The 14,552-nt window shown below is 44.0% G+C and overlaps 1 protein-coding gene and 1 long non-coding RNA gene across 4 annotated transcripts in view; one reads left to right on the top strand and one right to left on the bottom strand.

Moving 5' to 3' along the window:
- The window catches only part of LOC135204743 (zinc finger protein OZF-like), a 535,786-nt gene that overhangs the window by 105,956 nt on the left and 415,278 nt on the right, over positions 1-14,552 (bottom strand). Inside the window, exon 2 of one of the 3 annotated variants that reach the window (XM_064234904.1) lies at positions 4,654-4,789. The exons of the other annotated variants lie outside the window; for them this stretch is intronic. The gene's annotated coding sequence lies outside the window, so the exon portion shown is untranslated. The remainder of the gene's footprint in view (positions 1-4,653; positions 4,790-14,552) is intronic. 3 annotated transcript variants of the gene reach the window in all.
- Positions 1-14,552, top strand: part of LOC135204747 (uncharacterized) — a 222,743-nt gene that overhangs the window by 58,032 nt on the left and 150,159 nt on the right. The window lies entirely within an intron of this gene.

Below are 14,552 nucleotides of genomic sequence, written 5' to 3'. Positions count from 1 at the left end.
TGCTCCATGCCAGGGGGGGATGGTAGTTCCTACCCTTTAGGTTTTTGGAACTCCATGACCCCCAGTACCCATCAGGGCTGGTTCTGGAACAGACAAGGGAGCTGGAAAAGAAAGGTTAGTAGTTTGTTCCCTATTACTAACCTGTCAATAACCTGAGTTATTGACTAAATTAGTCAATAACCCAGACTTACTCGATGTCAGCCTCTTCTAGCTTCTTAAAAAGAACTGACTCTAAGTCACTAGATACTTCTTCTGCCTTGGGTTTAACTCCTGGAGCCTACCTGGCTTTACTCTTTGAAGCAAGAGCTTTCCGATGTTTGATATAAGCCTGCATCTGATCTGTAGACTAATCCCTACATTCATCACATCTATGGCCCAGATTACACTGGATCTTCCTACAAGAAATACATAAGGAATGTTGGTCATATTTGAGAGTACTCATCCTCCGTTTGGAGGCGGTACAGGAGCAATGAGTTGCTGCATCTTCACTGGGAAGGTCCGAAGGTGTCTTAGCTGGAGGGGAATCCTTTGCAGTCGAGACCATTTCGGTCCAAGTCGTAATCTTCAAAATCAAAAGCAGAGAAAAAACCAAGGCAAAGTCCAAAATGAGCAGAGGTGTCAACAAAATCCATCCTGACAGAGGAAGAAAAGAAATAGTGAAAATATGAGAAGGTGATACTAATTACTACCAGGATTGGTCTTTAGTGGCATAGCAGTACCTACTGGGGTGAAGAAATCACCCCACCACTGTGTATTCGATGTGCTATCCTTACCATTAAAGGTAGGGAATGAAGGAAACACCGAAATATCAAAAGTAGGTTCTTAATGTCTAAGTGAAGTAAACAAAATCAAAGTGGTGCAAAATTATGTGCAAGCAAGAAATACAAAGTGGTGCCGTACTGGCAAAACATTTCTGCCAGATGGGCGAGATTTTGTCAATACATATCGTACATGATACATAAGAAAATGACATACGTTAAATATAAAGGGAGGTATATAAATGGACATGAAATATAAGAATGAAATACATATACATAAACTTTCACATATTGTACTGAATGTTTCTTTCATTTATCTACAACTCCCCCTTCACGCTCGGAGTACACTCTCAAGCAAACTCTTTCTCTCCGAGTTTTTGAGAACGACATAGGGGAATACAACTATGGACGGCTTTTCCTGGTCCAAGCAAGGGGCCACAGGGGAAAGAGGGGATGGGTCAACACTAGGGGGTGGCACTGGGCGAAGGAAACGACAGTTTTGCCACCAGACACGACCAATAGGGAGACGAATTTCATACCTTGACCTGCTGAAACTCATGTTGGTTCTTGGATCCGTATATGCTATCCAATAGTCAACCTGGGTAGGGATCGGGCATGCTGATCGCACTGGGTCTTAACCTGCTCAGCACGGGCAGCAGCACGGTGGTCACAGTCCTCGGTCTTGACCTGCCACTCCTCTGAAAAGGACTCTGGGTGTGCAATGATGCCTGACCTAAGAGGTCAACCATACAGGATCTGGGCAGGGGAGTATTCCGAGGCTCTAAGAGGCCTCGATCAAACTTTTTGCAATTAAATATTGCCAGAGGGTACTGTTATCTGGATGAGATGCTTGATTGACTTTATGGCGGCCTCGGCATGACCATTCGATTGTGGCTAATATGGGGAAGTTACCACGTCGGACTCCCCATCGCTCCATAAAGTCCAGGAACTCGTTACTGGTGAACTGTTGTCCTCCATCAGTCCTGAGACGGAGAGACACACCAACTTCCTGGAAGTAGCAGCAGAAGATCCTGATTGTATCAGAAGCAGTAGTATCACCTTTGCAAGGGACAACAACAAGCCATCCTGAGAGCTGGTCAAGTTTGACGAGAAAGGCTTTTCCAGTGACGGTAAATAAATCTGCTGAAACAGATTCACAGGGCCTCGTGAGGTTGTCGTCATTCATTGATGGTTCCTGCTTCTGGGTTGGCTGCAATACCTAGCATGACTCACAAGTAGATTCCATGCCCTGATGACTATCATGTAGGTGGGACAACGTGCAGCAGCGGAGGGCGCCAGGAACTATAAAATGTGGTCACCATCAGCGTAGAGCTCGTCCCGTATCTTCCAGTATGGAAATAAGGAGTTAAGAAGATCATATCTGTTGGAGGGGAATCCTAAGGTGACACAGTTGAGTAGGTGAGTGTAGGCAGGGTCTTCTCTTGCTGCGTCTCATATAACCTGAGGAGTCCTGTTTGTATCTTGAGCTGGAGACTTTCCTGAAGAGGTGAGTGTACACAGCCATGACTGATCGGAGATGGGTAGCAGAAAGGGCACCTGTGATTTCGTCCTCTGGTGCAGGGTGGCTAACTGGGGCTCCAGACACAGCATCAGGAATGTTCAGAGACGTGCCAGCATGCCACACAGCTGTGAACAAATGGGGCAAAATTTTCTCCTTATGACGCTGGAGGCGAGGATTCTCGATGTCACTGATACTTGTAACCACTTTTGTGGATGGTTGGGTGGGTCAGCACAGCTTTAGCCTAATTTTCTCAAGTAAAAAAGTTAATGAAACACATATGGCAGTGCACAGTACTTCCGAAAATTAGACGAAGTTTGAAACACAAGTGCCCTTGTGGCATGGAAATCCATATGTCGGTTTAAAAGGGGTTCATGAAAAACACAATGAAATGCGTAGTAGGCTGTGTAACCATATCCTTTCACCTGTTACTGCCTCCCTGGTGGATGGGTGCAGCTTCATGATGTCATATTACATGTCTACGTCAAAAATGGTTTTGGAATCCTCTTCTGTGATTTTCTCGGTTCTGGAATTGGCAACTTCATTTACTCTATGAATACCAAAACTATCGAACTTAGGTACTAAATAATAATTGCAAAAATTGGATATGGTTATAAAATAGACACTTGCCACCTTCCACCTTTATCCAATACTTTGATAAAGTTATTGCAGAAAAACAGCCTTCCATCGGCTCTGAATCCCTTAGGAAATGTTGGAGACAATAAAAGGCTAATACAACTTCCAGGTTTGTTTTATTGTCAGCCCCTCTCTCCCCTTGCTAGAGAGAGGGGGAGGACTAGCATCTAATAATCTACTCTAGATTATGGAAAGGGCAAGTTTATGGAATCCAGTGAAGCAGTAGAAGGAACTTTTCTGGCCAGGGAAGGTAACTTCCTAGGACCAGTACCAGTAACATAGGGGCCTGTGGAACCCAGTGCAATGGTTCCCATTCCCGTAGACAAATCAGGAGAGCAAACGAGAGATCCCTTAACCTTTTCCATGGAAGACAGATGACCATTACAAGACCTATGGGCATTCATACAGCTGGAAAAAACAGCTTCTTCCTCCCCTTGATTCCACTGATAAGAAGGGGAGGAGGTGTAGGCACACGAAGATGAGGATGATGAAGTCACTCTGCGACTTTTTCTCTTTTCAAAGGGAGTGGAGAAGGACATTCCCCAAGGGGAGGAAGTCAGAGGCACACTACAAATGGTAGGATCATAAGAACCAAAGCTGTGTGAGAGATCAAGCCCTCCAAGAAAGGCTCCCACAGGGGGCCTAGGGAGAGCCACAACTCCCCAAAGCTCCTCAGGCTCCACCACACCTGCAAGACAAGTTGGGTTAAGAGGAGCACTCCCTCTTCACCCTGAGGGGGAATTTTCCCCCTCAAAGTCGTACTGGGTCATAGACCACCACGCCAGCTCTCTACCAACAAGGGAATAGGAGACGGTGAAGGGGAGAAAGCTCCCTTAGGAGTGGCAACAACAGGACACAGTTTGGCAGAAGGCAGGAAGGAATCAGAGAGAAACCTTGGCATCACTGGAGGTGTGTTGCAATCTGAAGATGCCAGAGAAGCCCTCTTCTCTCTCTCTCTTCCTTTCCCAAGCAAACTAGACCCTTTGTTCTGACGACCAAACACAACACTTGGAACAAGGGCTAGATTCACTATACATTTTCTACACTCTGAAGATCTATCTCAAGGAAGGAGAGGAAGCAATGCAAGGTCTGTCGTTGGCAAGGCAACACCTCACGTCACACGGCTTTCCCTCCCTTGGCTCAGATAAGTCATGGGTTTGCATTATATCAGTATATGCAAAACAACAACTACGCTCATATATCACAAATATTCACAAACAAAAACAGAAAATATGGTAAGTCAAATGGCCATTCAGGCAGAGGAGATGTTTACACTCCACGACAGCTGAAAGTAAAGTGAGTTTGTACCGATTGGTGGGCGGGGCTCCCATCCCTACCGTTGGTAGCTAACTACAGTGTCTTGTTTATAAGTTAGAAAGCCATTACCAGCTCACACTGTAAGTAATATCCTAATGTAAAGACCAAAGGTTTTTTTGTATTTGTGTAGGAACAACACAGCATTACGCCACTGATTAGTTATTATTCCGACTTACACCAGATTTCCACCTACAATAAACATTAGGAACGGATCTCTGTCATAAGTTGGGGACTGCCTGTCCTCTCTTATAACAGACGTAGGTTCATACCTCATAGGAACAAATGATTTAGTTTTTTCTATTCTGATGCCAAGAGAGCTAAGCCTAAACAGCTGGAAAACATTTCTAACCTCATGAGTCAAGCTTGAAACCATAAATGAATAACATTACTCATAAATGTACAAATAATCTTCTAAATACTTACAGAAAAATAAAAAGTACAACATTCTTAACAAGTTTCCAACAAGACCAAAAAATAGTTCCTTTTCGACAATTATGGACTGTAACTTTAATTTCCAAGGACCTCTCACCAAGTCTGCATTTGATGCTTCACGAATTATCTGCAAGATAAAGAAACTGATCATTATAAATACATAGGAAGTGCACTGGGGTTACATGGGTACATCAGAAGTCATAATTTCAGCCCATACCCCTTGTCATGTTCGAGTCTTGCTTTTGGCAAATATTGTCTAGATAGGCTAAGTTCATGTCTGCCTAGGCTAATTTTGGAATCAACACACTACTATTGGTTAAGTTAGCCTATGATTCTCTAATTGTAAGGTCAATTTGGCATATAATGATATTTTTGTAAGTCTGTAAAATGCATAAAATATTGGCACAGTGTATACTGACCTGCAAATCATCAATATTACCAACAAATCAAGTAAAGAAAAGAGATTATTTAGTATGGTTCATGTAAATTTCTTTATTGGGTTCCCTATGTTACTCTGATGTTCTAATTATTGTACATTCTTCATGATATAATAAAGGTTTGTATAATAATATAATAGGGTTTCATAAATCCTTTTCACAAACCTCACAATCCTTGCTACGCATAATAATGGGTGCTGATGAAAATGAAGATAGGTAATGTTTACTTTCAGGCAAATTCTATGACAAAGTCAGTTACAGAAGTACCAAAACTAAATATAGTAATAATAATAATAATAAATAATAATAATAATAATAATAATAATAATAATAATAATAATAATAATAATAATAATAACAATAATAATAATAATAACTGCAGAGGATGAATGCTGGGTACCAATCAACCATCTGATGTTCATGTAAAAAAATAATCAAGCTGTATGGTGAGAGCATCAAGGAAATAGATACCCTAATCCAGACTGTAGGGATTGATCTGGGGACAACAGGATAATGAAGGATTGTATCTGGGGACATCAGGATGGATTCTGGAATATATAATGTGCCTTGGTCAACAAACAAACAGGCAAAGTCACAAGGACTGAAGGGATACAGCGACCAGGTGGGAATAGCTTAAAACACATAGATGAGATGATACAAATACCTGGGAATAATAGGAGAGGATATAAAACACCAAGAGATGAAGACACGATCATGAAAGAATATTTGCAGACTTAAGGCGATATCCAATTTAAAACTCAACACCAGAAATATGATAAAAGCCATAAACACATGGGCAGTGCCAGTAATCAGATACAGCGCAGGATAATGGAGTGGACATAGGCTGAACTCTGGGGCCCAGACCAGAAAACCCCCAATTTTTTTTAAGTAAATTGTATTTTTCCTAACTATACAAACCTGAGGTCCTTTACATAAGTAATTAACTTTCAGTGTAGGCTGGAAATCAGCTGTAGAAGAATATGGTAGTTAGGCAGCAACTGCTTGTCCGATAGTCGAGAGTCCCACCAGACTGGTCGTAAACATTCCACTTTGCTTTAGGCCGGGAACAGATTGAGGGGTGACATGAGGTGGGTATAAATGTAAAGGACCTCAGGTTTGTATAGTTAGGAAAAAATACAATTTACCTTCAAAGACTGTGATTTGTTCCTACATATTATACAAACCCTCGGTCCTTTGCATAAGGAAGACTCAAGGACTCAATGATTGGAGGGAGGAATCTGATAGAGTCATGTGAACAGACTGGTGTTCGCCCAACCAAGGTTCCCATCCTGGTTGTAAGAGTGAGGGGGGGAGGGAACCTGGCCTCTGTCCAATTGATCAGAGAATGGGAACTGCGTGACCAATGACCAGACCTCTGGACCAATTCATAAGAGGGAGACAAGTGTAGCCTCTTATGAAATGCAAACAAGAATCTTATAGTCAGAAGCAAAAAGACAAATATACAAGTACTGGGTTTGTCCTATTCCAAGGTCCTCTTCCCCACTTGTTAGGGAAGGAACAGATAAAAGCTTCTATATCCTAATGAAAGGGTATAGAATGGAGCTCTATAATATAGCTTACCAGCCACCCAATCCAGTGTGCTCTTTCCTGATCACCTCACGAAGCCAAAAAGAAATAGTGTTCTTGGACACTTCTTTCTTGGTCTCCCCAGTGCTAACAAAGAGGTTTCAACACTCAGGCCAGAGATGCCGAGTTCTCTTCAGATAGCGCTGTAACACCGTAACAGGACAAAGTAACATCTCGTCTGGATCATTACCACAGAAGTTCTCTAGGGAGGGGATCATAAAGGGACAGATGGATTCTGAGTCTTTGCTACAAAATCTGAGACAAAATTGAACATAACAGATCCCCAACCCCTTGAGTGTTTAACATCATAAGAGAGACCATGAAGCTCACCTACTCTCTTCACAGTTGCCAAGGCCAGCAAAAAGATGGTCTTGAGGATCAGATGCCTGTCTGACTACTCTCGTAGAGGCTCGTAAGTTTCATGAGTAAGACTCCTTAAGATGAGAGCCACATCCCACTCAGGGGGTCTGAGTTCCCTGGGTGGCCAAGACCTCTCGAAGCTCCTCATAAGGAGAGAGATCTCCATATTAGTAGAAATATCTACTCCTCGCAGTTTCAGGACTAGGGCCAAGGCAGAACTATAGCTTTTAACTGAGGACAGAGAGAAGCTTCTTTTGGCAAAGGAAGACAGACTAGGAAATCCACAATATGTTGAAGAAGATGGCCCACTTTCCCTGGTACACTGCTGCAGAGGACTATCTGAGGTATCCTGCCATCTCTCTTGATGCTTGGCAAGCAAAGCCTCTTGCTCGCAAGAGATGGTGGATAACCACTAGCTGTGAAGTCATGCTCTATGTGCGGCTGACATAGAAGGTTGTGCCATGGGGACATCTCTCACGGTGCCTCAGAGAGAAAAGCCAACAGATCAGGGCCATTTGGGAGCCACCAGAATCATCTAAAGATTCTTAGAGCTGATCACCTTCCGAATCAGGCAGAAAGGGAGAATGGCGTAAATGTCAAGATTGTTCCACACGTTGGAAAGTGTCCTCTCCAGTTGCCCATGGGTCCAGCACTACGGAGAAGAAACCAGAAGTTTCCTGTTGTGCCAGGTGGCGAACAAGTCTACTATTGGATGCCCCCATAGGTTGAACACCCTTTCTGCCAAGTCAGTGTGGAGGGACCATTCTGTCCCTGCCACCTGATTCTGGCGACTGAGCTTGTCTGCCACTGCATTTCTCTTGCCCGAGTGTGCTGTAGCCCACTTGTGCACCTGCACTGTCAACTGATGCAGGGGGAGGGACACTGGGGCCCTCTGCTTGTTGACATAAGCCACTACAGTGGTGTTGTTGTTCATCATCACACAGTGTCCCATCACTCAATCCCGAAATTCTTGGAGGGTTTGAGTTCCAGAATGTTAATGTGAAGGTGCCTGTTGTGTCGATCCCACACTACTGCAGTCTGGAACTCCTCCAGGTGTGCGCCCTTACCTTCGATCGAAGCATCTGAGAACAGAAGCATGTCTATAGGGTGAGTGTGCAACTCCACTCCTATTAAGAGGTTCCTGTCATCTAGCCACCAGGCTAAATCCTTCCTCACCTCCTCTGTTAGAAGAATAGGAAATACTGGGGATATTCAGCCTGTGACCAACACTCCTTTAGTCTCCATTGCAGAGACTGCAGAAGAAGATGCCCGTGAGACTAACTTCTCCATTGATGACAGATGACCGATCACATCCTGCCAAAGCTGAGCTGGCTGCTCCTGCTGGGATAGAAACAGTTGAGCTGTGTTCCTGAACTTGCTGATCCTCGAGTCTGCAGGGAAGTCTCATGCTGCTGTTGTATCAATCAGCATGCCCAGATACTTTTCCCTCTGCTTGGTAACGAGTTCTCACTTCTGAAAATTTATCGCAATCCCAAGATAGTGACAAAAGTCAAGGAGACAATCCCTGTTCTGTAGCAACTGCGAGAGTGAGCTCGCCAGGACTAGCCAGTTGTCAAGACATCTCAACATACGTATCCCAACTGAATGGGTTCAAGCTGATATCAAGGTGAACAAAGTGCCCTGAATTGGAACGCTGTCACCTCGAGGATAAGGCAAAGGTACTTCCGGGAGGATTGATGAATAGGTATCTGCAAATATGCATCCTTCAGATCCACCAAAGGCATGAAGTCGTTCTCCCTGAAATGGGGTAAGCGGTGAGCGTGCTGTCTCCATCGTGAACCGAGTCTTGCGAACAAATCGGTTCAAAGGAGAGAGATCTATCACTGGTCTCCAGGCCCCCTTCAGACAAGGAGGACCATGGTAAGCCTACTGAAGCCCTAGGTTCCTTCTTAGAACTCCGGAATGACTCCAACTGTGAAGGGCAGTCAGAGAAAGCTACCGTGGATCCTTACCCTAGGTCACTGTGCCGTAGAATCAGCGTGATGACCTCTCCAAATATCCTCTAAATCTCAGGAGTGTCTGCATCCTATGGGCAAGGACTGTCAAGTCCTTTTTGGATGTGTCCCTCCCTCGATCCCCATCCTTCAGAAGGAAGAGACCCCCTATGACCCTCACTTGAGTGTACAACCTATCTGGTCCTGAGACCATGCCAGGAATATAAACTCATGGCTGAACCCTGGGGAGAATACCCCCCAGGATTTCCCCTGGTCGCCTCAGCCCTCCTGGTGTATCCTGAGGAAGTTGAAGGGACAGGTGAGGAAGATTGGATGCTTCCACTCACCCTGCTAGCAGAACTAATGACAGAGCAGGCCGATATCAATCACCAACCTGCAGTGGTGATCAAGTTGCAGGTCTAGAAGAGAGCACTCCCTATGGAGAAACGCTCCCCGAGGACCGGAACCACACTCACACACATCAGGAGAAAAGCTATGCACACCTGGACCATGTCTGAGGATTGGGAGAGGAATAGGGTCCACCCACATGACGAGAGCAAATACCATCCTCACGACGTGTCCCAGTCCTCAAAGAGGTCAGAACTTCTTGAGAGTACTGAACGGGGGACCTCCTACTAGTCTCGCCTCCTGCACAATTTCGCAAAACCATCATGTATGCCCTGAGAGATGAGCAATTGCTGCGCATGTGATCATCAGCAAGGCATGAGTCATGTGAGCGACTCATCACTTCCCTCCACACCATGCCTGACTCGTGAAGGCGAGCGGACTCAGCATTACTGACTCTGGCTGCACACTCATCGGTAGATTTGTGTGCACTTGGGGAAACTGGCAAAGAAGAACCGAGATTGGTACTAGCCCAGAGGCAGAACCTGGCATAGGTATAGAAGAATAGAAGTTATAAGTTCAAGGCCCCCCACCTGTCTCACCAGAACAGCAAGACAGACCCTTAAAAGTCCCAGATCAAGACTTCTTGGGGGTGAGGGGGAGAGACAACCTTCTTCTTCCTCAGCAAAGGAGCCTCAGAAGATGAAGTGGAGGGGGCGGTAGACGACGAGGAAGACGACGACACCTTATGCTTCTGCTTGGACTTCTTCATCAGCTTCCTCAGCATAGCAGTCAGATCCCCCGTTCAAGGTACCACTGAAGCGGCTGCCAAAGCAGCAGGCACATGCATGGAGACAGGTGGAAGGTCTAGAGGACATGCTCTCTGGGGACAATCATAAGTCGCTGGCACGGATGATACAACTACCGAAGGTGTTATGGTGGTCACATGCTGGGTGTATACCAGATGAGGAGGTGCATGAGCCCTTGGAGAGAAGGGACACCAGGCAACCCCACCTTCAGCCAAGCCTGCTACAAATCCCCAACCACGGAGGCAGCCACACCTCAGAGAGCAAAAGTCGAGTTAGTAAGAGGAGGTCCTAGTAGCCCCAAGAAGGAAACATCCATGCCGGAGCGAGCAGAAGCCGCTGAGTGCAACTCCGAGTTGGCGTGCTTCCCCACTCTTCTACACTTGACGAATCAAATGAAGAAGCAGAGGGAGACATTTTCCCCCAAAGGAGAAAAAGCAAGACAAGGAAGCTTACGAGGTGGGAAAAAGACGAAGGATTAATAATAATAATAATAATAATAATAATATCCTTTATTTCGGTTCAAGACCATATACAATGAACATACAAAATACACAGTAACATACACAATCTAGATATATGAGTCAACATGATAGGAAAAATTAGTAATCGGCACTTATCCACAAAATAGCTGAGGTAGCATAAAAGATAGTAATCATAATACTGGTAATAGTAATAATGTTGGTGAGAAAAAAAATGCATTGAGAGTTATAGCAGTTAGTGCACAAATTATATAGCTTAAATTTCACTAGAGACCTTAGGTGGTTACAGTAGTCTGGTCCAGAGGGCTAAATACATAAATTGAATGCATATATATATATATACACACATACATATATATATACACACATATACATATATATACATACATATATACATATATATATACATACATATATATACATATATATATATACACACATATACACATACTATAACACATACACATATATATATATATATATTATATATATATATATATATAATATATATATATAATATATATTATATATATATAGAAACTTTAACTGATAGTAATCACAGAAATAATGAAAATAAAATATCAGCAATAAATATAATAATGACAAAATCTGCATATGACAATCTTGCTAATCAGAGATTAAGTCCTTTAGGGGACAAAGGCCTCATTTTCCAATCTTTCCCACAATTTAGATCTTCTTCTTGCTTCACTCCTTAGGATGCTTTGTATGAGCGAGTGCCCGCTGTTTCTCACTCGGGTTACCAGGCTGGACATTGTTCGCCTTACAATGATTTTTAAATTGTCCAGGTGGTTTTCTAAGAACTCTGTGTGGCGGAGTGGTAGCGTGGATCGTTTGTGAGGCGTCTCAGAATGTCATTGTGCACAACAGTGATACGTCTCATGGTCTCTCGGGTATAGTTCGTCCAGAGGGAACACCCATAGATACTGTAACAGTACGAGCGGAAGAGCAGCAGTTTCACGTCTCGGTGGCAGAAGGCAAAACCTCCTTGCAATCATGTTGCCAGTTGCGCATAGTTTACGACGCCTCTGTTCGATGTCTGCCGTATCTTTAGGTCGTCGGTAATAATGTGACCCAAATACGGAAATTCGTGCACAAATTTCCAGCCGATGGTTTTCCGAGGAAAATTTGTGGTTCTGCAATATGCTTAAGCGATCTCGGGAGCAGCGACATGCACTGGGTCTTGGTTTCGTTGTAGATTATATCAAATTCCTCTGCTATTGGCGGCAAGTGTGATGAGTCGTTGGAGGCCATGCACTGATGGAAATCAGAACCATATCGTCGGCGTAACAGAGGTTGTTTAGTTGTTTCATTGACAGTGCATCCGATTGGGAGTGAGTTCAGTTTGACATTCAAAGCATCTGTGTACGTATTAAACAGGTATGGAGAGAGAATGCCCCTTGCCGAAGCCCGTTTAGGGAGCCGAAGGTGGTACGATAATACGTTGCCCCATTTGACACAGAATTGCTGTGTGAGAACCAGCAATGTAAAATGCCAATTAGATATAGGGGTGTGCCCCTTTTATGCAGCTTCAGGAATAGCTTCAGGTAGTTTACTCTGTCAAATGCTTTTCTCACATCTACGAAACACAGGAAAACGGAGATGCTGATGATAGGTAGTAGTTCAGCAATTCTTTCAGTATGTAGATGCAGGTGCGGTTGAGTGGTTTGCTTTAAACCCGAACTGGTTGTCAGTGGTGTGTAGAAAGGGGAGAAGTCTCACAAGAAGAACCGACTCAAGTATCTTCGATGCGATCGTTGTGATTGCAATTGGCCGGTAGTTGCCAGGGTCAGCTGCATCCTTTAGCTGTTTTTGATTAATGGTATCAAGTGAACTAAGAGTAGGGAGTCTGGAAGAAACTGGTGAATTATGCACGCATTGAATAAGGCAGCTAGCAAAATGTAAATTATCGGATGGCAGAATTTGAAAGCCTCTGCGGGAAGACACCTCACAGCCGGGCGATTTATTATTAGGTATGCTGTTTATGGCATCGCTGGATGTTACCTGGGCGTAATACGGTCTGCAAAATGAAATTGAATGTTGTCATTAAGGAGGTTATCTACCTCGCTTCGGGAATCCTGATCATTTATGCAATTCAGGATATGTTGAAGTGATCACCCCACATCCTTGCGATAGCCTCGTCTCCGACTGCTTCCCCTACTCTCTGTGATAGCTTTTTTAGAGTTTTGGATTTAAGGACTGGATATCTTTCCAAAGACGAGGGTAATCACCAGATTCTACGTTTCTAGACATTGCATCGGCTCTTAGTTTGTTTTTTCAGTTTAACCTGCAGTGCTTAAGAGCAAGTTTGAATTGCGCTCTCGCCTTGCCTCATTAGTAATGCAGTGTGCCTTCCCTCGGGCTGCCATTTTGCCTCCACAGTAAAAACATTTCCTGTGAGTATGTATACAGATCCTTAACCAAGTCATTCCAACCAGGTATATTACGAGAATTACCTTGACGAAATCTAAAGGCAGTCCTGCCCGAAGCAAGCATAGCGGAGATTATGTTCGAATAGAATTCATTCAGACCCCTCTTGTGGTGGTCATTTCTGCATTTTGTGTTGGTACACAGTAAGGCGTCAGCCGGTTGAATTATTGACCGCAACCTGGTTTCCGTGGTCGCCCTAAAGTATCTGGTTTTTTGTTGGTTTTTAAACTCCCAGTTAAACGCTGGAGGGCGGTCAGTTAGTGGGTTCACGTAGGGAGGGATGGGGTACTGAATACACCCTGTAATGGGATGTGACGTAGCCCGTTGCAAGATCGTAGCGAATATTGCAGGTCATAATAGAATCATGAAGTTGTGGAGAGTGATGCAGTGGTCCAGCCAGGAGGTTTGTAATTGCGGCCGCTCTATTATGTACATATGAGTAGGAGGAGGAGGGAGGAGCATTACATCGCTAATTTGGAGAGCATGATTTTGATTTTTTTCAGAAGCGAGTAAGTTCATTATAAAATTGTTTTGTGGGGTGAGAATTAAGGTCCCCTATTATACAAATATGATCAGCAGGAGAATCTTTGAATAATACTGTGTCACTCCCCTAGGATCATGCAGTAATGATCAAAATTGATTGTTATTTTCCCATGGCATATAAACATTAATTATTAGGATTTTAGAGTTCCCTACTGTCACTTGAAGCCCAAGCAATCTGTCACTCCTGTAGGTCATCACCTTTATCAAATTGTCTAACGATTTGTGCCACAGGAAAGAAAGTGTTTTTTTTTTTTCCCCTTTCGGACGACCGGCTATGATTTGATCTGTAACTTGCATCGATGAAGTCGAGAAGGTTCTGAAGTCTTCATGAATTGAATCGCAGATGGCAAGGTCATGAGGCCAGAGGAGCGTTTCTTGCAATGCAATGATGCCGTTGAAATTTTTGCAGAGCATGTTTAGGAGAGGAATGTTCCGCTTGAGGCCAAAAATATTCCAAGAGATTATGTTTAATGTATCCATGGCTACTCACGAAGATGGGAGATGAATGCGCTGATCATTTGGGTATGGATGGGGGGTTATCCAGGGGGAGTGGGCAATCACTCGCCGTGGGCGGTTGGCTGGCACTTGCGGTGGAAATGACCCTGGTTGGAGTGACAGTAAGTTCCCCTGGGGGGGCGGGGTGGTTGGTCCCGGATTAGGTTATATCTTGAAACTAATATATTGGACCGAAATTCTCGCCTTAAGAACGTCGAGGTGTTGAAATAGGCAGGTACAGTAACCTCCCCGTTAACACGAGGTTAACGTTCCTGGAGATGTCGTGTTAGCCGAATTCGTGTTAACAGGGAGTATTTCTCCATAAGAAATAATGGAAATAAGGGGGTTAACGTTCCAGGGCATGGGAAAACTTAATCTATTTTGGGTGATTTTGCCAGAAAAAAAAACACTTTATTTATATATTAAGGTCAC

The sequence above is a fragment of the Macrobrachium nipponense genome, chromosome 47 (assembly GCF_015104395.2).
Source record: "Macrobrachium nipponense isolate FS-2020 chromosome 47, ASM1510439v2, whole genome shotgun sequence".
NCBI lineage: Eukaryota > Metazoa > Arthropoda > Malacostraca > Decapoda > Palaemonidae > Macrobrachium > Macrobrachium nipponense.
This window is presented reverse-complemented; position numbering and strand designations above follow the sequence as displayed.